Here is a 20,084-nt window from a genome sequence, read left to right on the forward strand (position 1 = left end):
AGAGGTGGTTGACCCCACGGCTCTGGTCAGATCCCTCGTGGTCCTCAGATGTTAGAGAGGGCTCAGAAGAGGGTTGGGATGAGTCGGCAGCCAGCACCAAAGGTCTGGGACCAGCAAGACCATCCGAGTGTCAGGATGTGTGCTTAGTTGCTCAGTCATGTCTGACTCTTTGTGACCTCGTGGACTGTAGCCCGCCAGGCTCCTCTGTCCGTGGGATTCTCCAGGCAAGAGTACTTGGGTGGGTTCCCATTCCCTTCTCCATGAGTTTTCCTGATCCAGGGATTGAAGCGGCATCTACGGCGTTGCAGGCAGATTCTTATTGTCTGAGCCACCTGGGAGGCCCCAAGTGTCAGGGTGACTAAGGGCTGCGGTGCAAAAGGCAGTCCGTGAGTCTGTCAAGGTTCTCCAGAGAGGCAGAAACCCATAGGAGTGAGAGGGGGAGAGGAGACACGTGTGCATATGTGTGCGTGTGTTCCTTTTTGGCCATGCCGCATGGCTTGCGAGATCTTACTTCCCCCAACAGGGATTTAGTCTGGGCCATGGCAGTGAAAGCGTGGAAACGTGAAAGCGCTGAGTCCTGGGCGCTGGGCCTCCAGGAAACTCCATTGTATGCACATGTGTGTGTGTTAAGTAAGTTTATTTAGTTCTGTGTGTGCTCTTTGGTGTTGCATGGACGTTTTCCCTAGTTGCGGTGTGCAGGCTTCTTGTTGAGCGGCTTCTGTTGTACGGAGCATGCGCCCTAGCGCGCTTGGGCTTCAGCAGTCGCAGCAGGTGGGCTCAGTGGCTGCACTTCCCAGGCTCCAGGGCACAGCCTCAGCAGTTGTGGTGCCCGAGCTTAAGCTGCTCCAAGGCACGTGGGATCTTCCCGGATCTCCTGCATTGGCAGGCAGACTCTTTATGACTGAGCCACCAGGAAAGCCCCCCTTGTGTGTGTGTGTTTAATTTTAAAGAGTGAAGTATAATTGGTTTACAGTGTTGTGCTAATTTCTGCTGTACAGCAAAGTGATTCTGGGGTGTGTGTGTATGTGTGTACACATTCTTTTTTTTTTTTTTTTTAATTGATTTGGCTGCATTGGGTCTTAGTTGCAGCACATGGGCTCTCTGATTGTGGTGGGGGGCTCCAGAGTGCCAGGGCTTGGAGTGTGGTATGGGGTCTTAGCTACTCCGTGGCATGTGGGATTCTTTTTCCCTGATCAGGGATCGAACCCACATCCCTTGCTTTGCACGGCAGATTCTTAACCACTGGACCACCAGAGAAATCCCTATATGCTTTGTTTTTAAACTGCATCGTCCATTATGGCTTATCGTAGGATATCGAATATAATCTTCTGCGCTATAGAGTGGGACCTTGTTGCCATCCATTCTGTACGGGGTAGTTTACATCTGTAACCCCAGCCTCCTGCCCCAGCCCTTCCCCGCCCCTTCCCCACCCCTTCCCCTCGGCAAACACAAGCCCTTTTTCTGTTCGTGAGTCTGTTCTGTTCGCAGGTTCATTCGTGTCAGAGCTTAGATGCTACATATAAGGGATGTCATATGGTATTGGTCTTTTTCATTCTGATTTACTTAATACGATAGTCTCTGCTTGCAACCATGTTGCTATAAATGGCATTGATTCATTTTTGATGACTGAGTAGCATTCCGTTGTGTATATGCGCGACATCTCCTTTACCCACTCATCTGTCAGTGGGCATTAAGGCCGTCTCCATGTCTTGCTGTTGTGAATGGTGCTGCTATGAACCTAGGGTGCATGGATCTTTCTGAGTTACAGTTTTGTCTGGTTATGCCCAGGAGTGGGATTGCTGCATCATATGGTAATTCTATTTCTAGTTTTCGGAGGAACCTCCACACTTTTTTCCATAGTGGCTGTCCCAACTTAGATTTGCGCCAGCAGTGTAGGAGGGCTCCCTTTCTCCACCCTCTCAGCACTTGTTTTGGTAGAACTTCTAACGATGGCCGTATGACCAACATATGAGGTGGTGTGCCCCAGTGTGGCTCTGATTTGCATTTCTCTAGTAGTTAATGTTATTGAGCATCTTTCCATGGGTCTGTTGGCCTTTTGTGTTTGAGAAAAGACATTAAAGAATTGGCTCATGCATCTCTGGCGGCTGTCAAGTTCAAAATCTGTAGGGCAGGTTGACAGGCTGGAGACCCAGGGAAGAGCTGAAGTTGGATCTTGAGATACTGATTGGGAGACTAGTGGAAGCTTTTGATTTAAATGTTAATCTAGTCTAAAAAAATGCCTTCACTGCAACTGGTATTTGACCAAACAGCTCAGTTTTGTGACCTAGCCAAGTTGACACATAAAATTCAGCATCACGTTGCTGATGATAGCATGTAAATAAATTGGTGGGGAAACGGGAGAGCTCCTGCTTATGGTGGGATGCCGCAGCTGGCAGAGACAGGAGCTGTGTTTTACAGCTGCTGCCATAAACCTGTGGACGGTGAGGTTGGCTGAACCTGGGCTGTGGGTGGGGAGCAAGCATCTGTTGTGAGTTGCATGGGCAGAAGGCAGGCCAGACAGGTCTGGGGGATCAGAATTCACGGTACCACAAAGGCAGGCAGACACCTCTGGGAGGACCTCTGGGTGGGGCGCCACTGAGAAGGACGGTCCCCTCCAGGCACGTGCCTGGAGCACAGCACAGCACAGCTCATCACACTCACACTAGGTGGACCCACAGTACTGGGGAGCACGTTCTAGTAAAGGAGGGTGGGCGGAATCCTCCAAAAACGTCCGCGTCTTAAGCGTCAAAGAACAACCGAGAAGCCTCCAGGAGAAAGGTGGCTGGTGAGACGGGGCAGCTCCTTGCTGTGTGAGGCTCTCTTTGCTGGACGGAGGGCAGTGGGGGGACACCACCGAGCCAGGTGGCGATGCAGAAGGGAGGCAGTGGTGCAGAGCGGCCTGTCGATAATGGACACAGTGCAGCTGGCGGCTGGCGTGTGGCTTACTCCTCAGAAACGCACCACGTGTTTAGGGTGAAGCGTGGTGGTGTGTGCATCTCCCTCTTAACTGGTTTGAGGAAGCAAGTAGATGCACCCCCATCTATATGCTACGGGGTGCATGTGTGGGGCAGAGAGCTTGTGGGTTTAAAGGTACTTGGGTATTCTTCGTGCCGTGGCAGCTTTTCTGCGAGTTTGGGAGAGAGAGCCAGGCAGGGTGTTTATTCCCTGCTCCTGGAAGCAGCACCTCGCCTGCCGTGCGTGTGGTCAGGGCCGGCTCCCGTCTCTGCTCTGCAGGTGGCTGAGCCCCGAATCAGGTGACCTGGTGCACGCCCTGGAGGCCAGCAGTGGTGGGACATCTTCCCTCTCCTGGGACTCAGCTTCCCGTGGGAGAGACCAGCCCAGCATGTCGGTCAAGTCCTCCCCTGGTAGCAGGGGTCCGAGTGAGCATGCCCCCCGGGAGCCTTTCTGAGGAAGCCTCAGTGGAGGAGGCAGCTGGCTGGATCCAGGGAGGAATGCCCTGGACAGTGGCTTGGTGTGGGGAGTGGTCTCACAGTGCTGGTTTGAGTGTTGTAAAGGGGGTCACCATGGGCCCCCGGGCTGTGGGGTGTGATTTGACGGATGCTTGTGAGCGTCCGTGAAGGACTCCTCATTTCCGTCTGCTCTCTGTTCTTGCGGGATCCGCGGTTCTCTCTGCAGCACTCTAGCTCCCTCCTGATTTCTGGGGCACCTCAGCTCCAGGCAGATACACAGTGCTTGATCTTGTCACTCTGAGCCAAGATTAGTCACTTGTTTTTCAGCAGGTGACAAGATGTTCTGTAAAAAGGTGGCTGATGGTTTCAGACTTCTGGCTCATTTGTGCTTTGGGGGCAGCGCAGGCTGGGGAATGAAAACCGACCTGCAGGAGCAGGAGTGAGTGCCCGGCACCGGCAAGGACTGGTCAGCCAGCTGAGGGGGCGGGAGCACCCACGGCAGCATGACCCCCCATGAACGCTGAAGGAAAGGCAGACTCTGGTCAGCCAGCTGAGGGGACAGGAGCGCCCACGGCAGCAGGACCCCCCATGAACGCTGAAGGAAAGGTGGACTGGGGAGAAGTGCTGTCCTAAAGTAGTAGAGGGCCCCCTGCCTCCTGATTGGGGGCGCAGTGCTGGGTTTGAGTGTGGGCTCTGCCGCTTCCTGAGCTGTTGACCTTGAGCAGAGCTACTGGCTTCCCTGAGCCCCAGTTTCCTCATCCACTCCGAGCTGGTCAGGGAAACACGTGCCTTGTCCACGGGAGGTCCCCAGACTCAGGCTCCTGAGGGCCACTGGGACACCAAGGCTCTGGCAGGACACACACTGCTCCCACCCCAGAAGAGACTAGCGTCTCTGCCCTGTCAGCTCTGCAGGACGGGCCGTTTGGTGACATTTCTGATTGCGTGGTTCACTCTGAGGGCCAGTCATGTTTCCAGGGAGCAGTCAGTTGGCAGACCTGGGTGGACACCAAGGTACAACTTAACCCCAGAATGGGGCTGATCCTTGCCTGATGAGAGCCGGGGGCAGCTGATGTGCATGGAGGGCAGCCCGCCAGGTGAGCAGGGGCCCGCAGGCACGTTTCTCAGAGCTCCAGGGCAGGTGGAGGGCAGTCAAAGCCACCCACCTGGCCAGCTCTTTCCAGTTGGCCCATACGTGCCCCGAGAGCGCCGTCCTTATACCTGCTGGGGGCAGCAGAGAGCCCCTTGAGGGCTGGGTCTGAGCCAGTGGCTGGGATGACAGCTGGATGGGCAGCCGGGCCCCCACCCTCCTTGGGCTCCAGCAGCTCGTGAGTGTCCAGAGTTGTTCCAGGAAGGTCCGTTCTGTCTGCTGGCTGATAGAGGACCCTGTTGTTCTGAGAGACTAACACCTGGGTGTGTTGGAGTCCAAGCAAGGATTGGAAGGAAACAGTTCATCCTTGGCTCTGGTAAGGATGAAGCCTGAGCCTCTGACTGCCGCTCGGTTCCTCACCGTGGAAACGCTCTGCGGGTGCAGGACTCCAGGTAGTGTTTGGTTCCTGGGCCTCCCTGTGGGTCCAGCACAGCCAGCCTCAACCAGGTCAGGAGCTGTTTCTCAAAGCAGTTTCCGGTAGCCTTCTCCGTGTCAGACCCTGTGAGGGTGAGGACTTTGTTGGGACAGGTAGCTGGTAACTGGGGACCCACGTCTGAGCCTGCCACCTGGCTGCTCCAAGCACTGTCCTGAGCTGGAGGGCGCTCCCCAGCCTGGCTCTGCACACGGCACCCCCGTGCTCCGCCGGAGAAGAAAGGGCATGGACTGAGCTCAGCCGGCTGGCTTCTTGAGACGTGGCTGCCTTCCACGTGTTTGTCACATTCGTTCTGCTCTTCCCTGCCCCACGCATTTGAGGAGTGGCCAGGCTGGGCCCTGCACCCAGTCAGTGCCCGCTCTGTGCCACAGAAGCGCACCAGTGACCAAGGCTGTGGGAGGGTCCTGAGCCCCGGACCATCTTTTCTCCCACATTAAGTGTGTGTGTGTGTGTGTGTGTGTGTGTGTGTGTGTGTGTGTGTATGGATGTGCTGGGTCTTAGTTGCAGCATGTGAACTCTTAGTGGCCACACATGGGATCTGGTTCCCTGACCAGGGACCAAACCTGGGGCTCCCCTGCATTGGGAGCTCAGAGTGTTAACCACTGGACCACCAGGGAGGTTCCTTCTCCCAGATTTTGATGGCTCTTTGAAACTTCTGGAGTCTTCTGGCTCAAAATATCAGAACTACTTGAAAGAGAAAGGTTACCAGCTCTCTGGGGAGGCTGACTTGTCCAGCCATTTCTCCATGCCTCTGGGATGTCTCTGGAGCCCCCAGGAGGGGTGTCTCAGCCTGTGGTCCAAGGCCATGTCTGTGACCTGACCTTGTGGGGAGGCAGCCTTCACAGCCCAGCTGGTCCAGAGTTGGCTGTGCTCGGAGGCAGTCCCCTTCCCTGGGGTCCCCAACTGGTGAGTGGTGGGGTGTTCAAGGCAGGGTCTGCGTGGTGGGGCCTTCTCTGTTCCTGAGCAGTTAGGATTTATTCCAACGACGTGGTGGCTTCCCAGGGAGCGCAGTGGAAGAACCCACCTGCCAGCGCTGGAGACGAAAGAGACGCTGGTTCAAACCCTGAGTCTGAAAGGTCTCCTGGAGAATGAAATGGCAAGGCACTTCAGTGTTCTTGCCTGGAAAATTCCATGAACATGAACAGAGGAGCCTAGCAGGCTATAGCCCATGGGGTCACAAAAGGGGCGTGGCCAAGCACAGTGCAGCACTACAGTAACGGCGGCGGGGCGTGCTGAGCATGGCGGAGCCGCCGCCTGCGGCTGCTAGAGGCTACTGGGGCGCAGAGGTGCGGGAGCTTGGAGCGTGTCCAAGGTAACCTCGTGGGACTGATGCTGAGTGAGCTCCTAGGCTGGGCATGCGGGTCCCTGACCCGGCAGCTCCTGGCTTGCTGTGTGTGTGTGTGTGTGTGCATTAAAAGTGGATGCGAGTGAGTGACCCTGCTGTAGGCACCAGCTGGAGGCTGTGGGGTGGGGTGGGAGGGTCTCATCCTAAAGGGAAGAGAAGGCTGAGTTCTCAGCCACAGCTTTTGTTTTTCTGCGACTTGTGCCTGCATCTCCTGGGACGGATCTGGGGCACTTTGTAGAAGATGAGAAGGGAGAAACTTGAGCTGAGCCCTGTGCTGAGATGCAGAGCATCCGGGCAGCCCACATCCTGGGCTGCACCCCCAGAGAGCCTGGGCCATCTAGGTCAGGCCCTCAGCTTCCTCTGCTGGAAGATTCCATCCTAGTCACTGCTGTCTGGGTGGGGGTGTGTGTGTGTTTTTTTGTCATGGTGTTCCCAGGCTGTGGGCGAAAGACAGGTTTGGGCAGAGTGAAGTTTGGTATCAAGCTCAGGGCCTGTTGATAAGTTTTATTAAGCAATTAAAAAGGAAAAATAGGGCTTCCCTGGTGGTCCGGTGGTTGAGAATCCTCCTGCCAACGCAGGGGACACGGGTTTGATCCCTGGTGCGGGAAGATTCCACAGACCGAGGGGCGCTAAGCCCATGCACCACAGCTGTTGCAGCCCACCCACCTAGAGCCCGTGCTCCACACCAAGAGAAGCCACCTCAATGAGAAGTCCACATGGCACAGCTAGAGAGGAGCCCCACTCACTGCAGCTAGATAGAGCCCGCTCACAGCAAGGAAGACCCAGCGTAGCCAAAAATAAATAAACAAGTACAGTTTTTAAAGAAGAGGAAAAACAAGCCCACTCAGCACATAGGCTCCTGGCGAGGCGCATCAGGAGCACGTCGGTGCAGAGCGCCCTGTGCACTGTCCCGCCCACTTGTCCATTTCCCCAGGGCTCCCATTAGCCTCATCGGGGCTCCCAGGGAGAGAGTGGGATGAGGCCAAGGACGCACTCTGGGGTGGGCCTCTGCTGGGAGCAGGGACTCAGGTCCCCGGGGCAGAACCAGGGCGCAGACTGCAAGCCCCAAGATGTGCTGTTGGTGCGCAGCTCACTCTGTGCGCGCAGGGCCCAGGTGGCAGAGGAGACGAGACCCGCGGTTTGGCCGCCTGCACTGCCGTGGGGACCAGGGACCGAGCCCAGCGTGTGGGCCTGGCCCTCCACAGCCAGTGCCCAGTGCTGCAGGCTGCGTGTGCTGGGGGCGTGCAGCAGGTACTGACGTGGGGCGGCTCCTTCATTTTTCTATTTGAGGAAAGGCAGATGGGAAAGATGAAATAGTAATGAGGCAGAGGTGTTGAAAAGAGGGCCTGGCGCAGGCGTGGGTTGCAGAGCTCGGTGCGGTGGCAGGGGTTGGTGGCTCACGACAGCCACACTTCTTTGGGGCCAGGCCTGGGATGGGCTGCCAGCAGCCGTGGATGGAACAGGGCTCAGTGGAATAGAGCCACTTAGAAATGCATGTTTATTTTTATTTATCTGTTACTGGCTGCGCTAGGTCTTCATTGCTGCCTGTGGGCTCTTCTCCAGGTGCAGCAAATGGGGCTGCTCTCTGGTTGTGCCACTTTATCGGAGTCTGTAATTGTTCTTGGAAGGACATTGTTATCAGAACGAAAGGACAAGCCACAGACGGGGAGGAAAGTCCTTGTAAAAGTCATCTGCTAAAGCTTAAGTATCTAGAATACATGAAGAACTCTCAAAATGCAGTAGTGAAAAGTTGACCCAGTTTTTAAAAAATGCATTGGAGATTTGTATAGCTTCTCCATAAAGATGCGGGATGGCAGATTTGTGCATGAGAACGTTCTTCACGACATCAGTCATTAGGGAAATGCAAGTTGAAACCGCGGGATGCCACTTCACAGCTAGGAGCATGGCTCAGGTAGACCCGAGAACACTAAGTCCTGGCACGGATGGGGGCAGGTCTCATGAGGTTAAGCATGCACTTGCCACTAAGATCGGCCTGTGCTTCTGGCTGTTCATCAGGCGAAATGAAAACGCATGTCTGCACAGAACCTGCATGTGAATGTTTATAGAAGTTGATTCCATGTCCGTTTCTAACTGTTGCTTCTTGACCTGCATACAGGTTTCTGAGGAGGCAGGTAAGGTGGTCTGGTACCCATCTCTTGAAGAATTTTCTTCAGTTTGTTGTGATCCACACAGTCAGAGGCTTTAGCATAAAGTCAGCTGCATAAGAGCCCCCAGTAGATGTCCAAGTCTTAACCCCTGGAACCTGTGAATTTGGTCTTACATGAAAAAAAGAACTTTGCGAATGAGAAAATGTTAAGGATTCTTTAGCTGATTCACAGTTACAGAGAGCACGCTAGTGATTACCAGTGAGGAGAGGGAATGAGAAGGGGCAGATAGGCATAGGGGATTTTACAGAAAGGGTTGTTCTGGGATTATATGAAACCATGGATATGAAGCTTTTGAAAATTGTGAAGCACTATGGGATTTAAAGACTCATTAAGTTTGTTGCATTGTTCAGTCATTAAGTCGTGTCTGACTCTTTGTGACCCCACGGACTGCAGCCCACAAGGCTCCTCTGTTCTCCACTGTCTTAGAGTTTGCTCAGATTCATTCAATAAAGAGCTTTAAAAAGTTAAAAAAGATATGATACATGTAAATCTATATTTAGATGCCAAAAAAAGCCAGGAAAAAATTTTTTTTTTAAAGTTAAGCGTTCAGAGATGGGATTATCCAGGATTCTTGGGCCCTAAATGTGATCACAAGTGATCTTTTGAGAGCAGAGAGAGATTTGAAGCAGTCAGAAGAAAAGGAGGTGATGTGACCCTAAGATTGGAGTGGTGTGTCCAGACGCCACGGATGCCTGGGGCTGTCAGAGTTGGACGAGTCAGGGACGGCGCCTCCTCTGGCGCGCTCAGGGGGAGTGCAGCCCTGCCGGTGACAGCCCGACCTTGGCCTCCAGGACCCAGGGAAGAAATGCATTTCTGTCGGTGTAAACCACCACGTTTGTTGTGGCTTGTTCCATAGCCACAGAAAAACTAATACAGTGTGACCCCATTGGTGTGACCATGTAGAAAAGGTGCGCCCAGAGGTCGCTGGGGGTGAGGGGAGAGTGGCGTCCAGGTGGGCCCATGGAAATTCCAGCAGAAAGGAAGGTGGGCCGTCCAATGCTGGCTGTGCTGATTTGCTCATCCAGGAAGAGCAAAACAGAAACGCACGGCAGGGTCAGGGCCAGTTACGGGTGATCTACATCTGTTTTTCTAATCCCTAAGATGTCTTTCCCCTAAGCTTTCTGTGTTCTTTGGTGACACATATTTTGACACAAATATTTGTTTGCTGGCAACCAACATGGGTCCTGGCTCCTGTCCAGAATCCCTTTTTTCTTGCCTTAGGTCTCCCTTCACTTAATGATGAATGTTGTGCCCTCCTCCCAGCTAAAGGGAGGAGCTGCTGTGAGCCCTGGTGCTGGCCTGCCACGCCCTTGATCTCTGCCCTCAGCCAGGAAGGGTAGAATCTGTGTGTCCACTCAGGTTTCCCAGCCTGGCCCGGAGCCGGCCTCGCCCACTGCACTGAGCTGGGGCTGCATCCCAGGCCTTTCTTCCTGCCTGTGGTTGCCCCCCTCTTGGTCCCCGACGCCACAGTCTAAACTCTCCACGGCCTTGCCATCCCCTTGGAACCTGCCAGGAAGCCGCAGGAAGGATTCCTGAAAGGCGTTTCCCAATCGTCTCTGCTTTACTGGAAATGGGTGTGTGGGGTGGTGGGCAGTTGCCAGGAGATTAGCAGCCAGGCCTTGTCTCAGGACTTAACCTCCCCCTTTGCTGACCACACACTGCCCAGGGTAAGGGGCATCCCAGCTCTGAAGAATCAGCTCAGGAACTTTGTGCTTCATAGAGTTGGAAAGACAAACTCTTCAAGGAGAGGCAGAAGCCTTCGCCTTCATCACTTTGTGCAGGCACCTCTGAGTTATGAGGGCCTCAGGCCACAGGGAAGGTGCTGCCTGGGCACGGTCAGCACCCCCCGGTGGGCAGTGGAGGACCCGGAGGGTGATGTTGGGTACCGCTCCCCACGCTCAGTCAGCGCTGAGCGTCCTGCTGCTGTGTCCAGATCTGCCCTGAGCGCAGCGCTCCTTCCGCCTCGGCCCCTTTTTCCCTGAGGACACAATGGTCTGTGCTCACAGACAGGACCCTGCCCCCGGCTGCTCTGTGCAGGTGAGGGGTGGGGCAGGTAAACCTTTCACTTGGGAGTGTTCTGAGGTTGATGGGACAGGGCTGAGAAGAACAACTGCCCCCGGGCCGAGATTCGGTCTCACCCTGTGAGCTGTGACCTTCTTCTCTCAGCTTTGCCTGGTGCCCTCGTCTCCCCATTTTTGGTTTCTTTGGTTTTGATAGAACATCTTTAGAACAAGCCCAGGTGTCTTTTCATCTCGCCCGTGGCTTTTTTCAGTCACTGTGTTGAATTTCAAGAGATACAGACGTGTGTGTTTCAGACATCGCCTCTGTGCAGCTCCCTGAGAGCACCCTTGCTGGGACTAGTTCAAGTAGCATCCACACAGAGCCACTTGGGACAGTCCCGCCAGTCTGTGGTGGCTTCAGCACTCTGCTCTTCTTTCCCTGGAGCCTCTCATTGAAGAAGCTAGCTTATTGGTCCCGTGGAATTTCCTATGTTCGGCTCTGCCAATCGCTGTCCTCGTTGCTTTCTGCCCGCTCGCTCAGGGCTTCTCGGCCTTGGCTCCACTGGCGTGTGGGGCTGGGTGACTCAGTGGTGGGGCCGCCCTGCGCACTGTAGTCTGCTGGGCAGGGTCTTCTGTCAGATGCCAGGAGCAGTGCCCCACAACCAAGTGCTGACACCCAAACGTGTCTCTGGACGTGGCCAGTGTCCCTGGGCAGTCACCCAGTGAGACCCACAAGCGTAACTGGATGCCTTAGCCACTGCGCTTCCTGCAAACTGGTCGCTAGACCTGGAGGTGGGTTTCGTAAGCCACTTCCTGTTGCTTCACCCTTGAAGCCTTCTTCATGGGGAGAGGAGGGGATTTTGGCCATCAAGTTCCTCCTCACCCTCTCCTTGCTCCATCTTAGGCAAGAGGAGTCTAAGGCCAGTGCCCACGCCTGCCCCCCGCACCCCAGGCCCTCCTGTCTCCCTGCCTGACACTGTCCTCTGCCCACCCTGTATTTTTTACGTCCGTCAACATCTTTATTACATGGGTTTCTTCATCCAAGTTGTACGGAGTACCCTGGGTGCCGAGTGACCTCGGGGTGTGGACACCACCTGCCCTGCCGTGTGGAGGCCTTCCCGCTGCTCAGCCCTGCCAAGCCTCCCAACTTAGCCCTGGCTGTCAGCCGCACCTTGGTATGTGGAGTGCCACTGGCCCCGAGAAGCTCCTGGTCTCATCCCCCCTGCACTGCTCATGGGAAACGGTGTCCTGCCACTCTGGGTGCTGACGGCCCGTGCAGGGGTCGGCGCCTGCTGCTCAGGTGGTGCTGCAGTGGACAGCTTGGCCCCAGAGGGGTGTGTGGCCTGTGAGCCTGCGGTGAGCGGTGTGAGCCCTCAGAGGGTCTGAGGAGACACCACATGTCGTGTGTAATGCTGCCAGCCTGAGGCATCACCCGTGCAAGTGCCAAGAGCGAGAGGCATGGAAATGGGCTGTGTTGAGCCTGGACGGGGGTGTCGCGGGAATTACATTACTTGCCCACTTGCTGGTCACAGTCTGGGGCTGATCCGAAAGCTGCTCCCAGGGAGACAGGGAAATGAGCAGTCCTGGCCTACAGACCTGCAGGGGTGGTGACAGGGTGGCGGGGCTCCCGAGCAGGCGGTGTGTCCCTGACCCTGTGCGCTGTCTGCCCTGCAGCAGAAAGGAAGGGCCGTGTTTGCCTGGTGAGCCCGCGTGCCCCGGGGGCCAGGCCAGGCTGGGTGGGTCCGGAGGCTGACCCTGATGCTGCTATGAGGACACCACCAAGGCGGGCTCTCCTGCGTTCTCAGAAGAGCCTGGTAGTACAGTTACCTTCTGGGGGCACGAGCCCAGGGGAGCCCTGTCCCCCTTACATTGCGGCTGTGCCCTACACTGTGCATTCTCACTGTGCGGTCTTTGCCCCCTTTGCTGCCTGCATCCAGCTCAGTGTCTCAGCTGTGTCTCCCTATGCTGTGTGCACTCTGCCCTCAGCCTCAAGGCTTGGGCAGTACCCCTTGGGCGCAGGAACAGGACAATGATCCAGTCAGGCCGGAAGTGTCGCATTTAGCGTGTCCAGCAGGCAAATATTCGAGTGCGTCTGCTCTGCATCCCAGAGCCGAGGTGCAGGGAGGTCAGGGTCAGCTCTGGCACCTGGAGACTACGCCCTCCAGTGGATCAGATGGCGTCAGGATCCTGGAACGGCCTGCTGCTACCCCCCACCCCCCATCCTTGCACCCAGTGCCACCCGTTCAATGCTGCACGTGCCAGTCCCGCACGTCGTTCCCGTTATTTACACCTTAACCTGTCAAGCCTTTTACAGAAGCATCACGACGAAGAAGTCTTTCATATTCATACATGCTCACCATAACCCAGCCTTCTTCATCCTCTGTGCAGATCTGCCTGCCCATCTGGTGTCACTGTCCGTTCTTCCTAGAGAGCTTCCAGAACCTTCCTCATAGTGCAGAGGTGCTGCAAGCAGAGTCTGTCCCCCTTTGTCTGAACCAGTCTTGATGTTGCCTTCTCTTCGCACTGTATGTGGGCTGTTAGGCTGGCGGTCTTCTTTCCTCCATAGTTTGCAGGTGTCTTCTGTGGTCTCTGAGCTTGTTTCTCACATTTGATCTTGTGAGTTTTATCTTAGCTTCTCCGATTGTGGGCCTCAGCCAGCTGCTGCACCAATTTGCAAGGTGTGTTGCCATGTGGCTCTTTCTTTCCCTGCTGGAGTTCTTTAGATCTATGGGTTTATAGTCTTTGTCACATTTGGAGGTTTCAGGCCGTTATTTCTTTGGATACCATGGCCTTGGGATTCCAGTTACGTGTATAATGGATTTCTTAGTACTGTCCAGCAGTTGACCAAGGCTTTGTTCCTTTTCCTAATAGATTTTTTTCCCTGTGTGATTCATTTTGGATACATTTCTGTTGCCTTGTCATCAGATTCACTAACCTTTTCTTCAGTGTCTAATATTAATCCCACTCAGTACCTCAAGATACTGTATTTCTCAGCTCAAGGCGTTCTTTGTGACTCTAGAGCTCTGATACTTCATATTCTTCTTTGCATCAGTTCATGTTTCCCTTTAAGCTCACGAGCATTTTAAGTTTAGAATAGTTGCTCTAAGTGAAACACTTGTCTGATAATGCCATCTTCTCTGTCCTTTCTGGGTCTGTTTCCGTTGACCGATGCTTCTCACGTTTTCCTACAGCTTCCCACATCTGAAGGCTTTTGGTCTGGGGTACTGAGTGTTGCAGAGTTTATGGGATCGTGTGCTGGATTTGGTTGTCTTTTCTTAGAGCCTGGTGGTTCTGGCTACTGACAGGCAGTTTGGTTAGCGGTGGATCAGCTGATCTTGGGGAAGCTTGCTTTTGAAATTCCTTAGTAAGAGGAATGAGAGAAGCCCTTAAATGAGGGCTCGTTGAGCTCCACTACTGAACGGGGTACAGGGAGGACTCCTCTGGGCTGGCTGTGGATGGCATCTCCTGACCCCAGGCTTGGGGCCCCACCGCAGCGAGAGTCCTGAAGCCTTCCTCTGCAGCAGCTCAGGCCCCGTGCTGGTGCCAGGAGCAGTCTCTCTGCATCATCTCTCCTTCATGGGCCTCTGCCCGCACTTCCGGTTCCGTCAGCCTTCCCACCACGGTCCAGAGGCTTCTCTAGGCAGTGAGCCCGGCAGCCTCAGGAGGCTCCCTTGGCCCTTTGGCTTCTTGCAGGGCGTCTGGTCTGTGCTGCCCGTGTTCCCTTTGAGAGCATGCTTGTGTGTCTGTCCAGCACCCTGCTTGTCAGCGGTGGATGGCTTGTCTGGCCCTGACATGGGTGCCTGCTTGGGAAGAATCAGAGAAGATTTAGCAGGACTGCTCTCTGTCCGTTTGCTCTTCATCCATCCAGTGGGTATCTCCTGGGCTTGGGTGGCCCATCGTGGCCTCCCTGAAGTGGAAAGGCCTGCCCCTCGGAGTGGAGGGCGTGCATCACGGACCTAAACACAGCAATCTCCAGGGCATGCACCACCGACCTAAACACAGAAATCTCCAGATAAAAGGTTGGAGGTGACTGCAGCTGTGTCCTCCTGAGGTCAGCTTCCAAGTCCTCCTCTGAGAAAAGGAGGCTGCGAGTGTGTGTACCATCCCTGCAGAGAACCTTGGAGGTGACAGGTAGAGTTGGCTCCTGGCCCTGTGTGGGTTTGGGCAAGTCCTTTGACCTTTTCTGATCCTTGAGGTTTGTGATAGAGTTTAGTGATAACAAGCCTAAAATGCAGCTCTCAGCCTGGGACCCGCAGGCCGTGCTCCTGGGAGCTATGTGCCCTGGTCCCGGCTTGCCCCCCACTCAGGATGGTTCTGGGGGTCCGAGCCGTCACCAGCCATGGAGGCTTAAGTCAAGGGAGGTGCAGGCGGGCTGTTTCTCAGGGATCCTAGGCCTTTGGCTTTCAGTGTCCTGCCTGTAGGAGTTTGGAAGTTGTTGGCCTGGGGCCTTGAGGCTGCTCTGCCCAGGGTTTTCCAGAGCCTTCGGGAATGGCCAGCGTCAGACCTGCACGCGGTCCAAGCAGACCTGCAGCCGCTCCTGCCCCCACTGGCCCAGTGGCCAGCTGCTGGGATCAGGCCCCTGCCTGTGATGGTGGAGTGTGTGTCCTGAGCAAACCCAGTGGACACCCAGCAACCTCCCACCTGAGAGTCCCCTTTGGCACCTACTGCAGCTTGCTGGTTGGTGCAGGAAGAAACCCAGGTGGTCCTGCCCTGCCTGGTATAACAGTGGAGGGAGGAAATGCGGCCACGTTCCCAGGGGCCAGAAGCCCCCTCTGACAGTGTGACCGACCCATGTGGCAGAGGGACCCATGGCACTTGGGGTTCCCCTTGGCCTGCCTGCCCCACTTGGAACGTGACTCAGAGGGAAGGGAGAAAGCTGGCAAGTTATCATGCAACCAGCTTCCTTCCAGGAGGTTCTTGGAGGTAATAGGGCTAGATGCACTTTGAGTCATTCAGATGAAGTGTATGTGCTTCACAGTAAATACCTGTAAACTTTGGTTTGACAAAATAAAAGCCTGGAACTTCGCTGGTGGTCCAGTGGCTAAGACTGTGCTTCCAGTGTGGGGGGCCTGGGTTCAACCCCTGGTCAGGGGACTAGACGTGTCACATGCCACAGTGAAGACTGAAGATCCTGAGTGCTGCAGCGGAGAGCTGGTGCAGCCAGATAAATAAACATTCAGAAAAGAAAGGAGAAACCTTACTGTGATCTAAAACAGACCGCATCTTCACAACAAAACAGTACGTGCCAAAGGCCACTTTGGTCGATGTTGAAGACACACAAGTAATTTTAGTACATTTTAGAACTCTTCAGGAAATTCCCTTTTCTTGTAACAATTTTAATTTTGTTGTGGTTCATTAAAATGTCATTGGGCCTCCGAGCCTGAGAGTCTGTGACAGGTGGGATGGTCATGTGCCAGTGCAAAGGGCACTCCAAAAGCAGAGGCTCCTGCAACCCTTGGAGAGGCGCCCCGGCCAGTGCTAGCGCTGCCTCCTGGAAACCTGGTTGGGGGGAGCACAGTGGTGAGCAGGCAGCTTACTGACAGGCACCCCGGGGGGAACAGTCTACACAGAAGGTCAAGGCTATCGCCCCCAAGACCGAGGATGAGAGCCACAGGGTGGACCCTCTGGTGCCAGCAGATGTGTTTTTGACTGCTGTTGAGCGGCAAGGGCTGAGTGCCATTAGAATGCACCTCAGGAGGGGAAATGCCCTGGTGGAACAATGGTTTGAACTCCATGCTTCCACTGCTGAGGGCCCAGCCGCAGCCCCTGGTTGGAGAACTGAGATCTCACAAGCCTCCGGCTGCAGCCGGTCAGTCAGTCAACAAACAGACAGACAAGCACATACCTCAGGGGAATTCCCTGGTGGTCAAGTGGTCATGAAGTGAAAACGTCATGCTTTTACTGCCGAAAGTGTGGGTTCCATCTTCGGTCAGGGAGCTAGGATCCCATAAGCCATGGGGCACGGCCAAAAAAAAGGAATACACCTCAGTCATTGACCAAGTGTTATTGACTCCTCCTTTTGTTCTAAGATCTTCCAAATGGGGCTCCTGTCCTCTCTGCCTGCCACAGGGGCTGGTGTAATTTAGGTTTCCACATGGTGTCTCTTGCTAATGGCTATAGACAGGTGACTTGAGTGTGGGGGTCACTCGTGTGTGTGTTTGTGTATGCACGATGGTATGAGTGAATTGCTCTGTTGTTAACAGGACTGACCTGGCCTGGTCCTCCTGCTGGAGGGAGGAGACACTACGAGAACCTCTGTGGCCCAGAGCCTGGTTCTGCAGTGAAAGTCGGGCGACACGGGGACACACACTGGAGACCAGCCCTCTTGGCATCGCGGTCCTTTTAGCTTGAGCTTTAGGCTTGGCCAGCTTCCCTGCAGTATAAAATCTTACTAGCAGTGCCCTTGGTGAGTGAATGACTAGGCGTGCTGCGGTGAGCGCTGGGCTGGGTTCTGGGGGTCTGGGCTGAGGGCGTGAGAACCAGGTGCTGCGAGCCCTTTGCTTCTGTGGCACCCCGTGTCTCTGCTCCAAGTTTACACCTGCTGCTCCCCAGCGAGAGCGGCCTGCCTTCTTGGCTTTGGGGCCAGGTGGGGCGCTAGAGAGCTCCGTAAGGGTGGGGGGCGCCGCTCTGCCCTGCTGTGTCGGCTGCCCTCTCGGCTGCCTTCTCATGCGCCCTGCCCTGCCATCTCCCTTCATTCACTTTGCATCGCTGCTGACTGACACTGGTTAAGAGACAAGAGTCTCCCCCCGCCTATTCAGTAATTCTCTGTATGTTCAGGTGACGTTCCTCAGCACCCACATGAGGCTCCGGAGTGCTCTAGGGGTCGTTGACAGCCCATAGAACTTACGCCCACTTTAGGTGTAGAGTCAAGAGTGTTAACACTCCACCCGAGAAGTTCCCTCCAGCCCGTCTGCAGCCACTCCCCGCTTCAGGCTCTCACAGTTATGCTCTCTCGTTAATTTGGCCTTTTCTGGAAATATACATAGGTGGGGTCATCCGTTGTATGGCGTTCTACATTGGGCTTCTCTCATTTAGCTGGTGGCTTTAAGGTTCGTCCGTGTCCTGTCCACTGGGGAGTTCATTTCTTTTTATTTCTAGGTAGTATTTTGTTTCTCTACCAACTGATGGACATTTGGGTTATTGGCTATTTTTTGAATGTTGTTTAGTCACTAAGTCCTATCCGACTCTTTGCCACCTCATGGACTGTAGCCCATCAGGCTTTTCTGTCCACGGGATTTCCCAGGCAAGAATACTGGAGTGGGTTGCCATTTCCTTCTCCAGGGGATCTTCCCGACCCAGGGATCAAACCTGTGTCTCCTGCATTGGCAGGTGGACTCTTTACTGCTGAGCCACCAGGGAAGTAAAGAGTTATTTCTGCTGTGCACATTTATGTATGTTTTTGTGCATTCCTATGTTTTCATTTCTCTTGGGTATATCCCTAGGAATTGGAATTGGTGGGTCATGTGATAACTGTGTTAAACCTTTTAAGAAACTGCCAGGGGACTCCACCGCCAGGTGGCTCAGTGGTTAAGAATCTGCCTTACTGTGCAGGGGATGTGGGTTCAATCCCTGGTCAGGGGACTGAGATTCCGCATGCTGTGGAACAGCTACGCCCGTGTGTCACAGATACTGAGCCCGTGTACCACAGCTAGAGTCTGTGCCCTGCAACAGAGGTCCTGCGTGCTGCAGCTAGGACCTGACGCAGCCGAGTTAATGGATATTGAAATAACCTGCTGGACTTCTCTACAGGACCTTGTATGCTCCCACCAGTAAGGGACGAGGATTCCGGTGTCATCTTTCTTCCTTTAGCTATCCTAATAGGCACCTGCGTAGTCTGCACCGCACTGACGAGACACGGCTTCTCCCGTGCTTACTGGCTCCCTGCAGATCTTCTTTTGGGTCTCTGTCTTTAACCTAGTTCCAAGCAAAGGCTGCTTAAATGTTGCATCTCCAAGGGCCCAGCTAGACGGGGCCCCCGTGGTGCTGCCCCTCTAATCCTGTGAACTGCATTCCAGGCAGCAGTCTGACCATGGTTTAGGGGGCAGATCATCTGGTCTCGAGCCTGCCGTGAAGAGAGCCTGGCCCCTGTCTCAGCAACGCAGTAGCCCTTGCACCTGCAGGGGCTGGAGGACATGCTGTGTCTGCCCTTTTGGCAGTGAGGCGTGATGTGCTTTGAAAGTGTGGGGTGGGGACTCCCCCTGGCCCAGTGGTTAAGACTCCATCTTCCAGTGCACAGTACGTGGGCTTGATCCTTACTGTAGGGGGCACGGGTCAGGGGCTAAGGCCCCCAAGATAAAATAAATCCTGACATTCTTTCTCAGATTTAAAAAAAAATTTAAAAATGTTTTCAGTCTTTCTCAAATTAAGGAAAAAAAAGTGTGGCTGGCTTCTGGGGTGTCTGATTCTGTGGAGGTGAGTGCCAGAGCTGGGTGTGACCGCTCAGGTCTGCTCCAGGTGCGTGAGTGAAGTCTTTGGAGACTCTTGGCCAAAGGGGAGGCTCCTGTAAGCCAAGCAGGGTGAGCGTGTGGCCCCCATGGTCCAGCCTGGCTGAGCGCGGTCCCCCTCACCTGTGGACGCCTGCCCGGCGGTCTGACAGGTCAGAGGCACTGAGAGGCCAGCCTGCCCGCTGCTTGGCTCTCCCCCGTGTGTGCAGCTGCTCTGCCCACCCTGGGCCTGTGGTGGGCCTGACATTCTGGGTGCAGAGCAGACAGACAGTCACTGCAGACTGGACCTGGGGTCCAGGTGGTGGGGCCTCCCTTACACCTGGGGGCGCTGGGGCGGAGGCCTGAGAGGTGGGCTCTATTGAAGACTGGCGAGCCCAAGATCTAGGCTGCCGCGTGGAGGAAAGCTGAGGAGAACTACAGGCCCAGAGGCTGATTTGGGCCCTGTGGGTTTGAAGATGGAGGGGAGGGGGTTGTCGTGACGAACCAGCATCACCCTGTGGGGTGAGGTCTGCTACACAGAAAGTGCCAAGGGCCCAGGATAAATGAGAAAGAGAAGTGTGACCCTCCGTCTGGATCCGTGTTCTTTCTAAAATTCCACCAGAAGGCTGATCTCCGAATAGCTAAAGCTTAAATTAGTAGAGGTTTTGGTGTATTTTTTTCCTGTGACATTTGGAAATTCCGCCGCCCCAAGCATAGGGACAAGCTGCTCTGAAGCTGTGACGTGGGAGCTGGGCAGGCGTTGGGCTGTGTCCTGTCAGGGCCTTGGGGTGGAGGGCATCACCTCATCAGCCTGCCTCCTGGTGGGCGGTGCTCCCCGCGCACAGTTCTGTTCAGCGTGGAGCGCCCCTGGGCGGGGTGGCCTGGGCTGGGGCCGGTTTGCGGGAGGATGGTGAAGTGCTGCGCGTTGCCTCTCATGCACCGTCAGCCCTGGCCCCTGGGCCATCTGAGGAGCTCTTACTGACCGTCAGAACCCTGCTTCGGTGACTCTTCCTGTCATTTTCAACACGTGTAGTTTATTCTTTTCACCTCTCCTGAAAACACTGTCTTTATCCTGCTCCTTATATGACTGGGAAGTGAGTCTTTGGATTTCCAGGTATCTTTTTTTTTTTTTTTTTTAGACTTTAAACTTTTTATTTA

At 54.8% G+C, this 20,084-nt stretch overlaps 1 protein-coding gene across 2 annotated transcripts in view; it reads left to right on the forward strand.

The window, feature by feature from the left end:
* The window catches only part of ELL (elongation factor for RNA polymerase II), a 79,292-nt gene that overhangs the window by 30,028 nt on the left and 29,180 nt on the right, over positions 1-20,084 (forward strand). The window lies entirely within an intron of this gene.

This window comes from Bos taurus, chromosome 7 (genome assembly GCF_002263795.3).
Source record: "Bos taurus isolate L1 Dominette 01449 registration number 42190680 breed Hereford chromosome 7, ARS-UCD2.0, whole genome shotgun sequence".
NCBI classification, from domain to species: domain Eukaryota; kingdom Metazoa; phylum Chordata; class Mammalia; order Artiodactyla; family Bovidae; genus Bos; species Bos taurus.